The sequence below is a fragment of the Camarhynchus parvulus genome, chromosome Z (genome assembly GCF_901933205.1).
Source record: "Camarhynchus parvulus chromosome Z, STF_HiC, whole genome shotgun sequence".
Lineage (NCBI taxonomy): Eukaryota > Metazoa > Chordata > Aves > Passeriformes > Thraupidae > Camarhynchus > Camarhynchus parvulus.
Genome location: NC_044601.1, coordinates 48,432,409 through 48,449,689, shown reverse-complemented (window position 1 = coordinate 48,449,689; position 17,281 = coordinate 48,432,409).

The following is a 17,281-nucleotide window of genomic DNA, read 5'->3' as shown; positions in this document are numbered from 1 at the left end:
CTTAGTACATTGCAACTACAGTTTTAGGGAGTTGCACAAAATTCCTGTTGCCTACAAGAAAACAAAATGTAAGGACACAAGGACACACATGAATGTGGAGATCACACTGTTCTTCTGGATGTTCCTGGGATCACACCATAGCTGCAGGGAAGGCAGAGACCTCCAGACTGTTTGGGGTATTTTTTAAGCTATCATTAAAACAATATCTATTTCTCAATATCAGTCTTGCTCTTTAATCCACATATTCAACCTTAGCTCAAAACTTCTAAGCTTCAGCTTTTTTGCTGTTTGTATGGAATCTGGAAACTCCAAACTCACCCATTTTTATCTTCCAGTGTCCCAGGGTGGAATGTTATCTCTAGGTCAGTTTGGGGGTTTCTGATAATGTGTTTTGTGCTCAGAAGCGAAGGTCTGAGATATGTACTGGCTAAGAGATTACTTCAAACCACTTTGGCAGAAAACCAAGTTCAGATCTGGAAAAGGAATTTAAGATCCTTTTCAAATATGTTTTTCCTGGATTGACATACTCTAGAATATCTGTAGAACCAAAAGTCAGCTTTAGATCTCACAGGAAATGCCAGAGGAATGAGCCCAGTGCATCTTACTCTTTTGCAAATTACGTACATTTTACTTTTATAATTCAAATGTAACAGCAGAAAATACCACCTAACTTAGCTCACATCTCTGAATGGGAATTTACATTTTATTCAAAAGAAATGCTTTACCCCAATAAGTGATCAACAGTACCTTGGAAACCCAAACTTAACAGAAGTCACAATAAACTCCATCCACACTTCAGGCCTGCGATTTTTTTCCAAATCATTACATAAATCAAGTACTGATGCATTCACCTTTTCTTCTTATACTTACCGGTGGTTTCTCCCAGCTGCAACAGCCGCTCCAGTCCACATAATTTATTCCATCCTTCAGGTGTCATTTCTGTGCACACTAGCACATTGGGCTGCTGGATTCCAGGAAGGGTCCAGTTACTGCAATCATTTCAGGCTACTGTCAGCATAAGATTTACAGAGTCTGTCTTATACCACTATTTGGGATGCTCTGATCTTTACTGAAGACTGCAGGTAGCAAAAGTGCAGCATACAGAAAGCACTCTGATTGTCACTGTAACAAGCCGTGGCACAGCAATGGCTAGATATGAACCTCTGTTTCAAAGTAGGGTTGACAGTAAAAATTAAATTTGCTACCTTCTTCTGCTGCTACCTTAAGGCCTAGCCTAAACACCAGTGAAGGTAATGGAAAACTTCTCACTGATGTTAGCATTCCTACAAATTGAAAAACCACTTGCTATAACTACCTGTCTCTGTACTCATATTGACTATGCATGGGCTGTCATAAAAGTGACCACCACACTGCAGCTCACTGCACCTCACACTTTATACTTGCGTTTCACATGTGAATTGTGAACAAACTTTGAACAAACTAAAATTTCCCCAATTCATTCTCTCTTTAGCATTCTTCTTGTTGAGTTAGCCTATAGATACTCATTGTTTGCATATTTGTGTGACAGTTGCCATTAAAATCTCAGGCGCCTTTGGTTTAACAAGTAGGTCATGATCATTGATGACATCTAACTTATTCAGGGAATAAGATGATCTTTTTCTTTTTGAATTAATCACTAATATATATTATGAGTTCTGAATACCAAGAAAATATAAAAATAACAAAAGTGTGAACATCAAGGAAATGCAAAAATGACAATGCATTTATTTTGTATCATGTGTGATTTCCTGTTCTAATGACATTACTTTTTCCCACTCCAAGATCACAATTAATTTTGAACATAAGAAGAAGCAGATGTCCCAGGGTTACTAAAAGAAAGGGGAAAAAAGTGCAGTTCTGCATGCTTTAACAAGGTTGATGTGTACATAGCTATCATCTAGCTTTCCCTATTTTCTTCTGGGCTGACTTGTCCTTTTGCACAATTTTACTGAATTTGCACTAAGTTTTGCATGTTTCCACTTAGTATTAAACAAGGGAAGCATTATGGGAGAATATCAGATGTGTAGTTGGATAAAACTTTTTTGGCCAAAATTTTTTTTATGAATAACAGTGATTCAAATTTTTTTGTTTGTTTGTGTTTGTTTTGTGCTTTGTTGTTGTTGGGTTTTTTCTTTTGGTTTTTGTGTATGCTGTTTAAGGAAAAAAAAATCTCTAAACTGAAAAAATGTCAGCATTTCAGTTTTCAGATTCTATTTTTAGTTCTCAGCAGTTAAAAATCAACTTCAGTTTTATGAAAGAATGAATGAAGAAAAAAGTAATCCCTCCCAAAACCTAAAACTTGCTGTCAATAAAAGTTATTATTTTTCCTATTTTTCATTTGGCTGTACACTTCATTCCAGGTTCATGCAAATGAATTCTTGTAGATCTGCCAGTGAGCCCTGCAAATCAATAAATTCCCCAGATCTAGATACAAAAATTCAGTTAGGAGCATTTCTTTGCCAAAAACACCAATTGTAGTTTTTGTGTGAGCATCAAACTCCTAGGTCATATTCAGATAGATTAATGGTATTCTTCCAAACACTCTCTCAGTCTGTTTGTTCTTTACATGCATCAGGAATTTTCTTTCACATTGAAAATGTACATTAATTCAACTTGTGGTCATGAAATTGTGCAAAAATTATGCTGATACGAGGCCAGAAAAGGAATGTAAGACTGAATCTACAGCAATGCAAATCTGAAGATCTTGGTTGCTAAAAAGGGATGCCAGAATCATCTATTTTACTATTTCAAACCTTGGATCCAGGTCCTCATACCATAAAGGGTGACTGGAAGAATTTGCAAATAAAATTTGTTGGGATTCACATAATAATATTGGTTGAAATAAAAATCACAATTAGCTGTCTGAGATGTACTAACATCTTTGTTTCATAAAATTATTTTTTTCCACCAAGGTGTCAGGAGGAGGTATGAATGCTCTCCTTCTCTAAAAATAAGGACAAATCCTTGCACAGTGATAATGGCACATGATAGGTCTATGTAAAGCCCTTTTGCTTTTCCAGGGCGGCATGAGGAGTTCAAGAACAGTAAAAGGAGAAATACCACCTATCTATACTGGCCACAAAGTCAGCATCTGTGAGAAGGGAAGGGAAGGGAAGGGAAGGGAAGGGAAGGGAAGGGAAGGGAAGGGAAGGGAAGGGAAGGGAAGGGAAGGGAAGGGAAGGGAAGGGAAGGGAAGGGAAGGGAAGGGAAGGAAGGAAGGGAAGGAAGGGAAGGGAAGGAAGGGAAGGGGAAGGGAAGGAAGGGAAGGGGAAGGGAAGGAAGGAAGGAAGGAAGGAAGGGAAGGGAAGGGAAGGGAAGGGAAGGAAGGGAAGGGAAGGGAAGGGAAGGGAAGGGGAAAGGAAAGGAAAGGAAAGGAAAGGAAAGGAAAGGAAAGGAAAGGAAAGGAAAGGAAAGGAAAGGAAAGGAAAGGAAAGGAAAGGAAAGGAAAGGAAAGGAAAGGAAAGGAAAGGAGAAACCACAAGCAAAAAAGCCCCCCAAAACCAAACCAAGCATACTACCTCCCCCCAAAAAACAACCCATAAAACCCACAAACAAACCTCCCCCTTCATAAAACCCAAAACAAACAAACAAAAATACCCCAAAAGACAATAACAACAAAAAGCAACAAAACCAAACCAAGCAAAAAACCCAACAACAAACAAACAAACAACAAAAACAAACAAAAAACCCCGAACAAAAAAAAAATCCCCCATACCAAACCACAAAACAACATAAAGGATGTAATTCAAAGACAGGCACAGGCAAATGAGTGGTAAAAAAGATTATGTGAATCACAGAACTATTTGGATTGGAAAGGACCTTAAAGACTATCTACTTCCTATTCACTAGCCATGGGCAGAGACATCTTCCACTAGACCTGGTTGCTCAGAGCTCCATCCAACCTAGCCTTGAACACTTCAAAATACAGGGCATCCAAACTTCTCTGGGCAACCTGTTCCAGTGTCTCCCACTCCACATCTCAGTGAAGAATTTCTTCTTAATATGTAATCTAAACCTAACCACTTTCAGTTTGAAGCTATTCTCCCTTGTCATATCGCTACATGCTCTTGTAAAAAGATCGTCTCTGGCTTTCTTGTAGGCCCCCCCTTAGGTACTGCAAGACATGCAAGACAAGTTGAGAAAAAGTGGGTGCAGATATATCAAACAAATGACAGTGAAGTGCCTCAAGACACTAGAGGCTAGAGCAGCCCATGCTTTACAGTGGAAAGGGCAAAGTATGTGCTGGCCTGGTCCAGTACAGTTCTGTGGCTGGGTGAGTTGGAACTCTGATCTCAGAGCTCTCCTTACTCTTGCACCATTTAAACACCAGGATTGCCAGAAGTTTCTGCACAGTGGTCAGGGAAGAGATCTTCACTCTCTGCCCAGTCCTAAACAGCCTAACACAATTTCTCATGTACCAGCCACACAGACCCCACACCACAATATGTAACCGGGAAAATTTTTCTATTAAACAACTTTGAGCAACTGAATGATGGTTCTTCTTTTCCGTCTCTTCATTCCTTTTTCTGTTTGGTTTTCTTTTTTGTGAATTAATGCTAGATTTATTGCCTTGAGTGAGTTTTTCAAAGCATGCACAGTTGGCCTAATCCTGTTGCTGTTGAAGCCACTGGGACTTTTGCCAATGCTTTTAACAAGAACAGAGTTAGGCCAGTGCTGTCAGCTTTGAAGCCCCCGCTTTGTGTGTACTCATGTGAAGGTGGGGAACAGGGCGCAGATAAAATGAGAACCAGTCTAAACCTGGATCCAGCAAAGAAAAATAATGCAAGCAAAACCTTTCCTGTGTTTCAAAGAAATTTCTTCATTCATTTCTTGCATCAGTCCCAAAAAGCATCAAACTGATTTTGTAACCAGCACCTGAACTGTGTGAATGTTCCCCTCTGTGGGGTTACAGCTTGTTTTAAGCTGGTTTAATTTACCTTTTGAAGATAGCTGTATTTCAGTGAAAAAGTGTGCAGAATACACCTTTTTTTCTTCAATTGCCCCTATGAGTAGTCTGCTAGAAATTCATACTTAGTCAGGAATTTTAAAACCAGAAGGGATCATCACATAGTTACACTGTCAGCATAAAACAGTTTATAAAGGTACAGCCAACAATTTCAATATTCACCCACAGCTTCTCTGTGACTTATAGTAACTTATAGAATATTTAAGTGTCTGTGTTTTCAGAGCTATAAATAGGGAAATATATACATAGTCTACTGAACTGGGTGCGCCACAAAGAGAGAAAGCATTATCCAGACTGAAACAGGAAAATTATTGTGAAAGACAAATTAAAATGAAACAGGAATTTTTTTGTTATTGTTTTATTTCTGAACTGCAGTAATGTATTCTTGTTGCCTTTAAATATATAGATCTTTTTTTCTTTTTTTTTTAAGTATTGATTTGATCTGTTACAATAGCTAGATTGGACAAAGATTATACTAATAAACACAAAATGTTTTCATAAGCTAACTTTCTTCATCTGCATCCAAGAGTAATACTAAGAAGAGCATTTCTCCAGATAGTTTATTACATTGCCTTGATTTAGGCTGTGCCAAGAGAGATGATAAACAGGCTTCAACTTGATTGAAACACTCTTGCTGTTGTTAACATTTCATGTAAGAAAGCAATGACAGTTTTTACAAATTGAAAAAAAAACCCCAAAACTCTAAAAATGTGTGGTTTTCATAAGCTACCAAATACAAGTGATTATAAGATATTATTTTTAAAAGCCCTCAAGAATCTTTGCTAAAAAAAGCGTAAAAAAAGTAAAAGTCTGGATAAGGAACCTCTGAATCCTGATCCTATGCTCTGTGTCCTTCTCAATGTCCAAGTCTCATGATAGTTTGGTTATCTTCCTAAAGCCTTTGCTACTAAGCTTAAATGACTGCTTAAGAAATACAATTTTTTTTCAACAAAATTAAAAAAAGGTGGTCTTCCTGGTAGTGGAATATATATCTTTAAAATAAACTCTCCAGGTTTACCATTGAACAAGCAGTTAAATTCTATTTCTTTTCTTCTTCTTCTTTTTTTTTTCTTTTAATCTTTCCCAAATCCCAGCAACGGTGTAAATAGGGCCAGAGTATAATTTACACATATTTAGGCATATCAAAGTTCATGCTCACTTTCTTGCAATCATGGGCAAGTTTTCATGTTGTAGGAGCTATTAAACAGAGGTAAACAATCTCTACATCAGAAAATCCCTGAGGACAAAGTATCAGGGCACAAGAAGTATCATTCCCTGATTGCTTTGCACGTGCTTATATTCCTGCTCCCATATTCTTAGCCAAAGAAATTTGTGTGCAAATATTTCCAGTGGACACTATGCTTCGTGGACGTTCACCTGACTCAGATGATATGTGACTGCAACAAAACACAGGAGGCCCAGTCAACAAAGTTTCTGGAAAGAGGGCCTGGAACTTAGTGACATAATGAAGACTGTGCTATGCCGGAGGGGATTGTTAGAGGCTGATACTCAGGGTAATGGCTGTATGCCCCTGAGTGTAGCAAGGAAGTAAGTAAGGATATAAGGCGATGCAAAGCCTGACAGTGCTGATTTGGAGGATGGTGTAGTGCAGAGTGATGCAACACCTACACTGTGGTTCAGTGGGAATGTTCCCTGAAGATACCTGTCCCTAGAACCAAGACTAGCTTCATCTTGGACAAGGTCAGGCAAGTAGAGCAGAGAGGCGAATCAGTAGTCTATCTGTCTCAACTATCTGGAATCCAAGGCTCTTGTTTGCTGCCTGGCCCCTGTTTATGTAATAATGTAAATGTAGCCAATGTGACTATTGTGAGTTTTGGGAAGAGCATTTAATTAGCAATTACATCATGCTCTAGCATTGTACAGAAGTACTTAGTGTCATGCAAAATTAAAAAAAAGGTCCTAAAAATCTTTCTTAGAATCATTTTCATGGTGTTTGACTGTATTACTGTCAAGACCATTCTCAGCCCTAGCTTGCAGATATCTCCTCTAACATCATTAAAGAGCCTTGAAGGGTGTCTCTTTGGAACATGTTTCCTAGTCTATTTTAAACCACATTTTCACTTCTGCTTTAAATTTAGTATTTGACTGTGTTTCTTTAAAGGTTTTTTTTATGTGCTCTTCCTGTAAGAGCTTTGAATGTGCCTCTGAAAACCACTAAACAACAAAGTTGTTGTTGCCATTGCTGCTTGATCTATCTGGGAGGCCAGTCCCACACAAACCTCCTTCTCTCTCCAGAATGTTGCATATTGTAAATACAACAACAACTTTCAGTTTAGTCAGAGGAAAAAAATGCAGTAGCTTTCTCTTCTTTCAGATCATGAATTAATTTTTTGTTTTGTGTACACCAGTTTCAATAGCTGCACAGTCATTTACGTTAACCAAAAGGCTTCAGCTATAACAAAAAACATGCGGCATGTGGTGAGATGGCTTTTAAAATTTGCCATTCTGGAACTGAACAGAGCATTATATGTATTGTGTTCCCAGCTTTTCATTCCTTTTTACACTTTTAAATCTCTGCATGTGCTGTAATCCCAGATATTTAGTTGAGAAATTATATTAAAAGGATATTTCAATCATGTAGCAGGAAGATATATGTTTTCTGTCTGAGTCAGTGAACTCTGACACTTCACACAGTAGTAAGTCTAGCTCTATTCACATGACTGAAAAAAACTCAGGGAAAGACAAACTAAAGGAAGAGGAAAGAACAGTATTATTCATATTATATCTGCTCTCCAAATCTAAATCAAAAAGTATCCTTCCATTCCATAGGAGTTTTTGAGATATTGCAACATTTTTTCCCATGCTGAAATGGGAGGAATAATTGAGGTGTAGGGAAATATAAAAAATTAACAGCTAAAAATTAATCCAAATCTGGAAAAAGAAGAGGGCAGGCAATTCCATTTGTATCTGCCAGTCTGATTTTACTGCTTGTTTCTGCTTAACTAATTGTTACCAGCTGTCTTAACGTATGCTTAGATGGTAGCAATGTTTTAGCACAACAGATATCTAACAGAGACATTGGTGATGTTATTTCAGTTTTTTCAGCTCCAACTCAACTAGGCAATTGAACATGTTTTCAGTATGTTATCTCTTCATGCCAGAAAGAGCTGCAAATCAGAACTTCCCCCATGTACTTCTCCGATAATGCAAGTGAAAGCATTTTACACCAAGAAAAACTGCAGCTCTGAGGAGGGCAGAAGATCTCTTTGGACTTTGTGTTTGTGGAGGCAGTGGAATGGATGGATGGATGGAACGGGGAGAGGAAGGTAAGCAAACTACAGTTTATGTAGTTTTTGCAATGTGCTACTGTCTGGGGCTGTACATTGGGATGACCTCCCGTCTTTCCATTCTCCAGTCAGGTAGAGAAATTTCTTTAAAACTGTGGTCAGGAACAGTTCCTATACAAAACATTTCACAGAAATATAATTGGATATAATTCAGAGACAGGATTTTCGAATAATTCAGATTTTCAGAGAGCCTCCTTCCAGCACATACTATCAGATCCTGAAGGCATGGGCTGTCTCTGACAGAATCCAGCATGTGCCAGGGGAGTGGCCCTGCAGGGAAGCTGGACAGCCCTTGCCACAGAACTTCCATGCAACTAGGAATTTCAGGGCCTAGAGTCTCTTAACTTAGAGCCAAAATGTAGAAATTCAGGGCTTCTAGTGTCAGCAGCTGTATGCCAGCTCAGATGTTTAGACTGCAGACACGTCCAGCACTTCTTAAGTCTGTCATGTAGCCTACCTCACTTATCACTGGAAGATCTCCTCAGTCTTTCAAATTAAAATGCGTTAAAATTACTTTTAAAATAAGAGAGAAGAAAAGAGTCAGATCACCTGTACTAAACCACACTTCCTGCAACCATAAAAAAGGCTTTTAGTGAGAAAAGTTTCATCACTACTTCTTCTTGACTGATGGGCATTCTGCCAATGTGTAGTAAAGTTTTCATGCATGTTGTCATTCTTTCATCCTTTTTTGTGGATAGATTTCTAAACCTGAGAGGTCTATCATGTACTGTACTTGTGATTCTAGATATTTTTTAAAGACTGAGTATTGAATATCCAATCATCACTGATCAAATCCTGATAACATGGAGATCTGATTCCTTCATGTATATTGGCTTGGAATGAGAATAAAGCAGAAAAAATGTATTTACTGTTACAGAGGATACACAAAGAATTGTACTTAGAGGGAAACAGAATTAAAATCTTGAAGAACCAATGGAATAGAGATGTAAATCACTGCCTCTCAGTACAGCCAGGCAATGCACAAGTATAGCTGCTAACAAAGCCCTAAAGAAAGCGTTTTCCTTTCACACAAAAGATACTTATGCCCAGTCAAGCTGAAGAATGAAATCTTGGGGAGGGGGAAGAAAAAAAGGAATTGAAAGTTTCAAGCAAAAAGAAATTTCAAGCCAGATTGGGAAATTTTTTGTTTGATAATTTAGAATTTCCCACGAGAAAAATATTTCACTGAAAAAAATTCCAAATCCACTTCCATTTCCCTGTTTGGTCTTCATAGCAAGCCGTGCCGGAATTGACCTTCTAAGTGCTGAACCCCAGACTTCTCTAACTGCATGCACAGTAGTCTGCACCAGTTTAAGGTGATTTGTTCCTTTGTTCTGTTTGAAAAGACTCTGTAATTTAAAGCTGTGAGCCGTGGCTATGCTTGGGTTTCTGCCAGCATAAACTGTTGTTATATACAACTCTTCTTCCTCCTTGCTTTACAAAATGAACATATTCTTTCATAGTTTGTGTTTTTACAATGTAAAGTGAACTAGACTATTCTAGTGTCTTTGCAACATACAATCTCTTCTTTCTCCTCTGTTTCTCTCCCATTATAATCCAAACTAACCTTTCCTAAATACAACATCCAAGTTCGAATTTATTTGTACAAAAGGTGTTTAATCATAAAATCATAAAAAGGTGTGGGCTGGAAGGGACAAAGACTACCTAGTTCCAGCCCTCCTGCCCTGGGCAGGAACACCTATTATACCTGGCTGCTTAAAGTCCCATCCAGCCTGGCCTTTAACACTTCCAGGGATGGGGCATTTACAACTTCTCTTAACAATCTGTTCCAGTGCCTTGCCATTCTCATAATGAAGAATTTCTTCTCACCATTCTCACAATGAAGAATTTCCTCCTAACATCTAATCTAAACCTGCCTCCTTTCAGTTTAAAGCCATTAACCCTTATCCTCTCACTACACTCTCTTTTAAAAAGTCCCTCTTCAGCTTTCTTGTAAGCCTCATTTAGAAAGGCTGCTGAGAGGTGTCTCCAAAATCTTTTTTTTTTCCAGTCTGAATAAGCCCAGATCCCTCAGTCTGTCTTTGTAGGAGAGGTCTCCATCCTTCTGAATATATTCATGCCCTCTCTGGACCTGCTTCAATGAGTCCACTCCCTATGTATGTTGAGGGTCTGTTGCATTTAAGGTTAAGTGATTTGGCCAGGACATAAACCCCCTTGCATTCCACCTGGTCCTCAGAGATCAAAGAGGCTGGGTGTGACTAGGCTTAATCTCTGATTATAACCCATTTGGCACTAGAAGTCTCATCATGTTCAATAAGAATTTGTGGTATCATAGACTCATGAATGGTGCGATTAACCAGTAAGAAACTTTGGATCCAGTCGCTTCAGTAAGAACTTTGCAATCACAGATTCACAAATACTGCTGTTTATTGAAGCAACAGACATACAGATTGTTGTTGCTGAATGCACTAGCTGCAATAGAGCTCTAATAACAATTGTACTGTGCTAACCTGGATAATAGTAACAACCGTCCTACTCAGAAGCTCAGGAAGGTCTTTCTCCTTGGGAGGAGGGAGAGGAAGGTTGTCAGTCAGCTGCTGGTAAGGTGATTATGAGTTTTTCTCCAAACTTAGATTAAATTCCTACCCATATATACAACCCAGTCTTATCCCCTCCTTCTCTGTTACATGCAGCATGATCTAAGCTGACAGTTTGAGTAATATGGTGATACACATGGTAGCATGTACTTCATTATACTTACTAGTATTTGCAGGACGTGTGTTTTAATGCATAAATTCAGGGCAAGAGGAAATGGCCTCAAGCTGCACCATGGAAAAGTTCTGTTTAGACATCAGGAAGAATTTCTTCACTAAACAGGTTGTCAAGCACTGGAACAAACTGGAAGTACTCAAGAAACAGCTGGACATGGCACTTAGTCAGTGTTGTGGTTTAGTTGGCATGGTGGTGATCAGTCAAAGGCCTGGATGATCTTGGAGGTCTTTTCCAGCCTGAGTTATTCAATTACTTTATGATTCTAAAAGTTACATTTGGGGTGATGGCGCCCTTCAAAGTTCCAATCATGACTGTTGCATTCTGTGCAGTTCATCAGAACCATTGCCCATCCTATCTGCACAGGACCTTGTCCTTCATCCTTTCTTGATGTGCATTATGCAGTCTCCATCCCCAAGGATAACGTAGCAGGTATGCAGTGTAGGCCATAGGCAGCAAGCCTCGGGCCCTGCTGGATCTTTTGCCATCATCCCACGCGGTGCAGTGGTCCAGGTGGGGTCTCACAAGTGACAAGCAGAGGGGTCTGACTGTGACAGCATTCCATTTCTGATGGAGGTACTTCTAATATGCACCAGTAGTGTGTTTGCCTTTGTTTCTGACTGCATCACATTGCACATCTGTAGCTCCTTTTTTCTCAACTTCATACTAAACTGTTATTTCTCACAAGTAATTTTCAATTGATCTTTTTGTTATAGTCACTACAGGGTCAAATTCTTCATAATCCAAGTACAAAAAAATTATTTTTCTTGTAAAAATGTGGAGTAGTTTTATCACAGTGTGTCTGATGGCATAAGGTGCTAAGAAATTTTAGCGTGGAGTGATTTCCATGCTCTGAAAAGTACTCTGTGGCTTTTCCACATATAGAAAATCTTGAACAGTTGTGCCAAAAAAAAGTCTATGGCAGATCACATAATTTTTATTACTAGCTTCATGTCATTCCTTTGGATCTTTTTACATCTGAGTCAGCACCAAAAATATAAAGGACATTCTGAAAAAAATATCTAATTTAAACTAACAAGGAATTAAAGGAATTTCAGGGGGATCTCTTGAAGCTTAACTTCCTAAATGTGAAAATCTTACGGTAAATTCACAAAATCTTTGCTTGCCCTTACCATTGATTCTTCATCCTCATTCTGTTCTTTCTGGTGATTGACATAAGACTTGCTAAAAACTTCATGGGATTGCCTTGCCTATTGCAGAGAAAATTTGGGTGTATTACTTCTTCCACATCAAGCAACACGACCTCTACAATTGCATTTTTAAAACCACAGCACTGAGAGGCCACTTTGCCAAAGGAGAATGACTGAGGTATTTGTCTAGGTTTCAGAATTGCCCATAGTTAAACAATCTTTAATCAAAAAATACCATTCCAAGGAAAATGGTACTACCTAACATTAGGCATATAAGAATACAGAAAACATAGATGTATTTTGTGAACAGAAAATGAAATTAATGTATTGAGACTTTTTAAACTTTTTGCATTTCTCTTTGAACTGAAAACTGTTCTTACTTTAAGTATCTATTTTATCTTCTGTTGCAGAAATGGTGTGTATCCCTATACACTTACTTACCAAAATCCATCTGCACTTATCACCTTCCATCTCTCCATCAGATATATAACAAAAGTAATGAATCTTATGCAATAAAATGCAAACAGTTCCAGAAACATGCTTATGTGCAAGTAATCTGGGCATTTAAATTTTACTAGTGGAAGACTAATGATGATTTTTTCACTTCTAAAACTAGAGAGCTAGAATGGATTTAGAATTTCTTCTCATGGAGCAGCATCGGGTGTCTGCACTGGTGAGGCCATACCTGGAGTATTGTGTCCAGCTCTGGGCCCACACTACAAGGACATTGAGGTGGTGGAGGTGTTGAAGAGTCTGGAATACAAATCTTATGAGAAAGGCTTGATGGAACCTGGAGAGAAGGAGGCTCAGTAGTGACCTTATCACTGTCTACAACTGCCTGAAATTGTAGCTGGGAGGGTCAGTCTCTTCTCCTAGGCAGCCAGTGACAGGGCAAGAGGACATCTCCTCAAGCTGCACCGGGGAGGTTCGGCATGTCAGGCTGGACATCAGTAAGAATTTCTTCATGGGAAGAGTGGTTAAGCATTGGAATGGACTGCCATCCAAACAGTGGAGTCACCATCCAAATGGTGGAGTCGCCATCCTTGGAGGTGATCAAGAAAGCACCGACTGTATGTGGCACTTAATGCCATGGTCTAGTTAAGAGGGTGGAATTTTTAAAGGTGGGACTTGATAATCCCAGAGGTCTTTTACAGCCTAAATGATTCTGTGGTTCTGTGATTGTGTTGCCAACCTTAAGTGATCAAAGAAGAAGAGAAAGGTAAAAGGGGGAAGGAGGGGGGGAAATCCTAATCACAAAAAGCTGAAGGTGTTAGTAAAAACAATAAGAATTAAATAAAATGTGCATGTTGAGGGCTGCTTATTTACCTAAAAATGTTTGGATTTGCAGTGTCCCTCCTTCATGTTCTGTGCAATAGGCCAGTTTGTGGAGTGATATTATTTATGTACATATTTTTTTAGTGAAAGATGGGATTATGATGTAGTCATTAGCTCCTTAAGAGATATGTTAAACTGTGAGAAGTGTCAAAATGGTGCCTCATTATCACTGATGTGAGAACTTCTGACTTAGGGAGTAGATTCTGGAACATATATTGAGCAACTTCTGACATTTAGAGTAGATTTTTGAAAGTACGGCAGCAATTGCCTCTGAAATTTGTAGCGCCAGATTTAGAAAGACATGCATGCAAAAATACCCACTAAGTAGAACACTGAGACTGCTATGGAATGCAATGTGGAACTAGAAATTATGTAGCTAGTGGCTCAATATGATGCCATGCTTTTCCTCCTAGTAGCAGTAAGGCTGTCATGCATAGGAGCAACTGAATGGGCTTTAGAAAAAATAACTCAGCTGCTGACATGGAATAATTATTTATGGAGGTTAAAAAGTATGGCATTGAAAAAACAGAGTTTATAAAACAAGCAGAATAGTCCAACAAAATCCAAAGAGTCATACTATGATAGACTCATAGTTCAGCTTTTGTCTTCTACATCTCCATGCTTTGGTAATTCCAAGATGAATTTCAAGTCATTCAGACAAATAAATGAGAACAACTGCCTTCCTGGGTAATTATTATTAATTCTGAAATATAATTCATAAAATCACGGAAAATGGCAATGTTAAGCAAATTATATTCACATCCTACTTCATAGAACTCGGCAACCTTAGATTTAAAAATCAGTTTTGTAGCAAGAACTAACTAGAAATATCAGCACAGTCTTCTCAGAGACAGCTACTGATTAGCACTGAGTCCAGGATATTTAAATTATACTGGGTACTGGCACTTTGCCAGTACAAAACTGTGTCAGTTGCAGCACATATGTTTGATGTGTTGTATATAGCCAGTGGACAGGTGGTTATATTAGTCTCACCTGAAAAATACTTAGAAGTAAAGACAATTCATTACATGTGTTTCCCTGAATTCTGCCTGAGGGACAGAACAAGGAGTGCTGCACTGGCAAGCCTTTTTCAGCCCTCACCCTCAAACTCATTGACACTAATCAAGGATGGGCAGCAAGGAGACAGATGATGAAAGATGTTCCCAGGCTTCATCAAACTGATTTGGTTTAGAAACCACTTCAAAGGATGTGGTCAGGAGCACAGCTCTTGGTTTTACTTCTGTGGAGCTGAATCTGTGAGGTCTCTCCTCCTCATCTTCTCCACTCTGTCCTGGGCTGTCTGATGAATATTGAACTTGGCTGCATGGTTTTCTCTTTTACAGAAAAGGCACAATTACACTTTTATTTTTTGTCCTAAGTACCATCACAAGAATATTCTACCTGGCATTAAATAAAACACTCAAAACACAGACCCAGCCACTTATAGCAAATAATTTAGAACTTGTAATACTAGAACTTCAAAGGGAATTCCCATCCATTACAACTAATGAATGGGAACCACATTCTTTTGATAACTCAGTGGGCTATATGTGGTTTTACTCCATAACCTTCCAATTGTATGTAGACTTCTTCATTTGGAATAAAAACCCAAGTATGAATCTTCAGGACATGTGAGACAGACTAAATCTCCTGTGGCAACTTCACTCTGCAGGGTCTGTTTTGCATACACTCTTTGCATTTTCGTAGTCTCTGAAAGACCTGAATGCTTAAGGGTTGCAACTATTTCAAATTCAGCTGGAGTCTGATATAGCTCTTCAGTTGAATGCTAAGAATTTTTGTCGTCTGTGGGAAGGGTTGGTCTCAGAAAATCGACAGAGATGGAAAAGAATAAACTGAGATTCATTTATAGAGTTCTATTATGGTAAAAGCCAGCAAGGATTCTATATTTCACCTTGTTGAGACTAGTTAATTTATAGGATATGGTGATCAAAAAGTAAGGCCCTGGATCACAGGAGCATGCTTCACTTTCAGCTGCTGACAGTTTTGTCTGAGCAAGAACAGCATGGCATGGTGCACAGTAACAGCAGGTATGTCTGTGAGAGCTGGTCACATTTCTGCATGCCTAGACACTAATCAGAACTGTACACACTGAGTGTTTAATTGTTGCTTTGCTGCATGGTAACAGCTGATACTACTCAGACCTTCCTCTCCTCTCTTTGGGAATTTCCCTCGAGTGTACGGAGTCTAATGCAATGGCCAAATACAGCTCAACTGTGTCTAACTCTGGTGTGGGTTAGTGACAATAATATTCAGGATATAAATATCCTAATTCTGGCTTAGCCTTGGGCCACCAGACTGCATGACAAGTATGCAGAAGACCAAATATGTGCTTGGAGGACTGTAACTTACAGCTGCCACAGCTGATAGGCATTCCCATTCAGAAAGCCCCTAGGGATCCACACATAACTATTGCACTACCTTCTGAAATACTGCTGGCAAGGACTTACTCCTGGTCTTGCTCAGGACAGTTTCACATCTGTCTTGTTTTTTTTTTTCCCCACCACTGCTTGCCCTTTTTACTGCATGGTACCTTAAACTGTCAGTATTGAAGTCCTCTAAAAGCCACCTATAATTTGCAGCAGAACACAGGACCTTTTCACAGGATTAATGCCTTGAAAACTGTTCATGAGTCTCATTAATAATTAGCTGGAAAGTAGTCCTGATATCATTGCCTGATTCCAGAAGAAAAGAGAAATCATACTTTGCTTCTTAGTGAGGAAGCTAGGTGAGGGAAACTGGGGAGGGAATTACTTGACTCCACAAATACCTGCTGTTCCATTTGACACGGAATATCAGAAGTATATAGATATTTATGAAGAAGCCTACAGAGTATCATAACAGGATTTAGAAAATTGATCAATCCTTTTTCATCACTCATTTTAGGCACACTAATAGCTATCTCACTCTCACTACAAAATTTGTAGCAGCTGAAAATTTGTAGCAAGAAGGAATATTCTGCAAATGCTGGAGAGCAAGAAGTGTTTTAGCTCTAGAAAAAGCAGCAGATGAAATGCACTGCATGAATATGGCCAACATATGCAAACCAAACTTTACAAATCAAACTAAATATAAATAGTGCTTAAGGAATGGCATGCACAGGGACTCTTCACAAGTACTTCTCTAATTCTGGAAATCCCATAAGGACTTCCACAAAAAATACACACTGAATGAAAAAGGAAAAACTCATCTGTCAATGGATTTATTGGCAAAGATCAGGTTTCATTGTCTGTCTTACAAATCTACACATTACTTCATCCTGATAATATCACTATAAGGTTGTATGGTATTGGCCAAGGTTAAATATCACTCACTTTATTTCAATCTACACACTGAAGTCAATCAACATGCCTTGATATCACTCCTCCAAATTCTTGATAGAACTGAATAATAAAGAAGAGGTAAATCAAACCTAACTACTTTAGCTCCAGCCAGTCTGTCTCCACTCAGAGCATCCATTCAGCTGGGAAGTACATCAAAATTTATAGCACAGACATTCACCGTGAAAGGTTTAACACTATGAGGAATCCTATACTCGTGCCTTGAAAGCCAATGATATGACACAGAGCCTATATTTGCGCTGTCCTAAGTAGTGCTCAGTAGCTGACTACAGCAGCAAGCAAAAGTATTTTTTAGGCTGTGAATGTTATTTTCTCTGTGTACACTGATACTGGATTTGTTTTCCTCAAAGCTGAAAACAACAAAACATCAGAAACGGTAACAGCTCTAGCCTTTTTTTTCCTCTCCAACTGAGTACAGAATCCCAGAATACT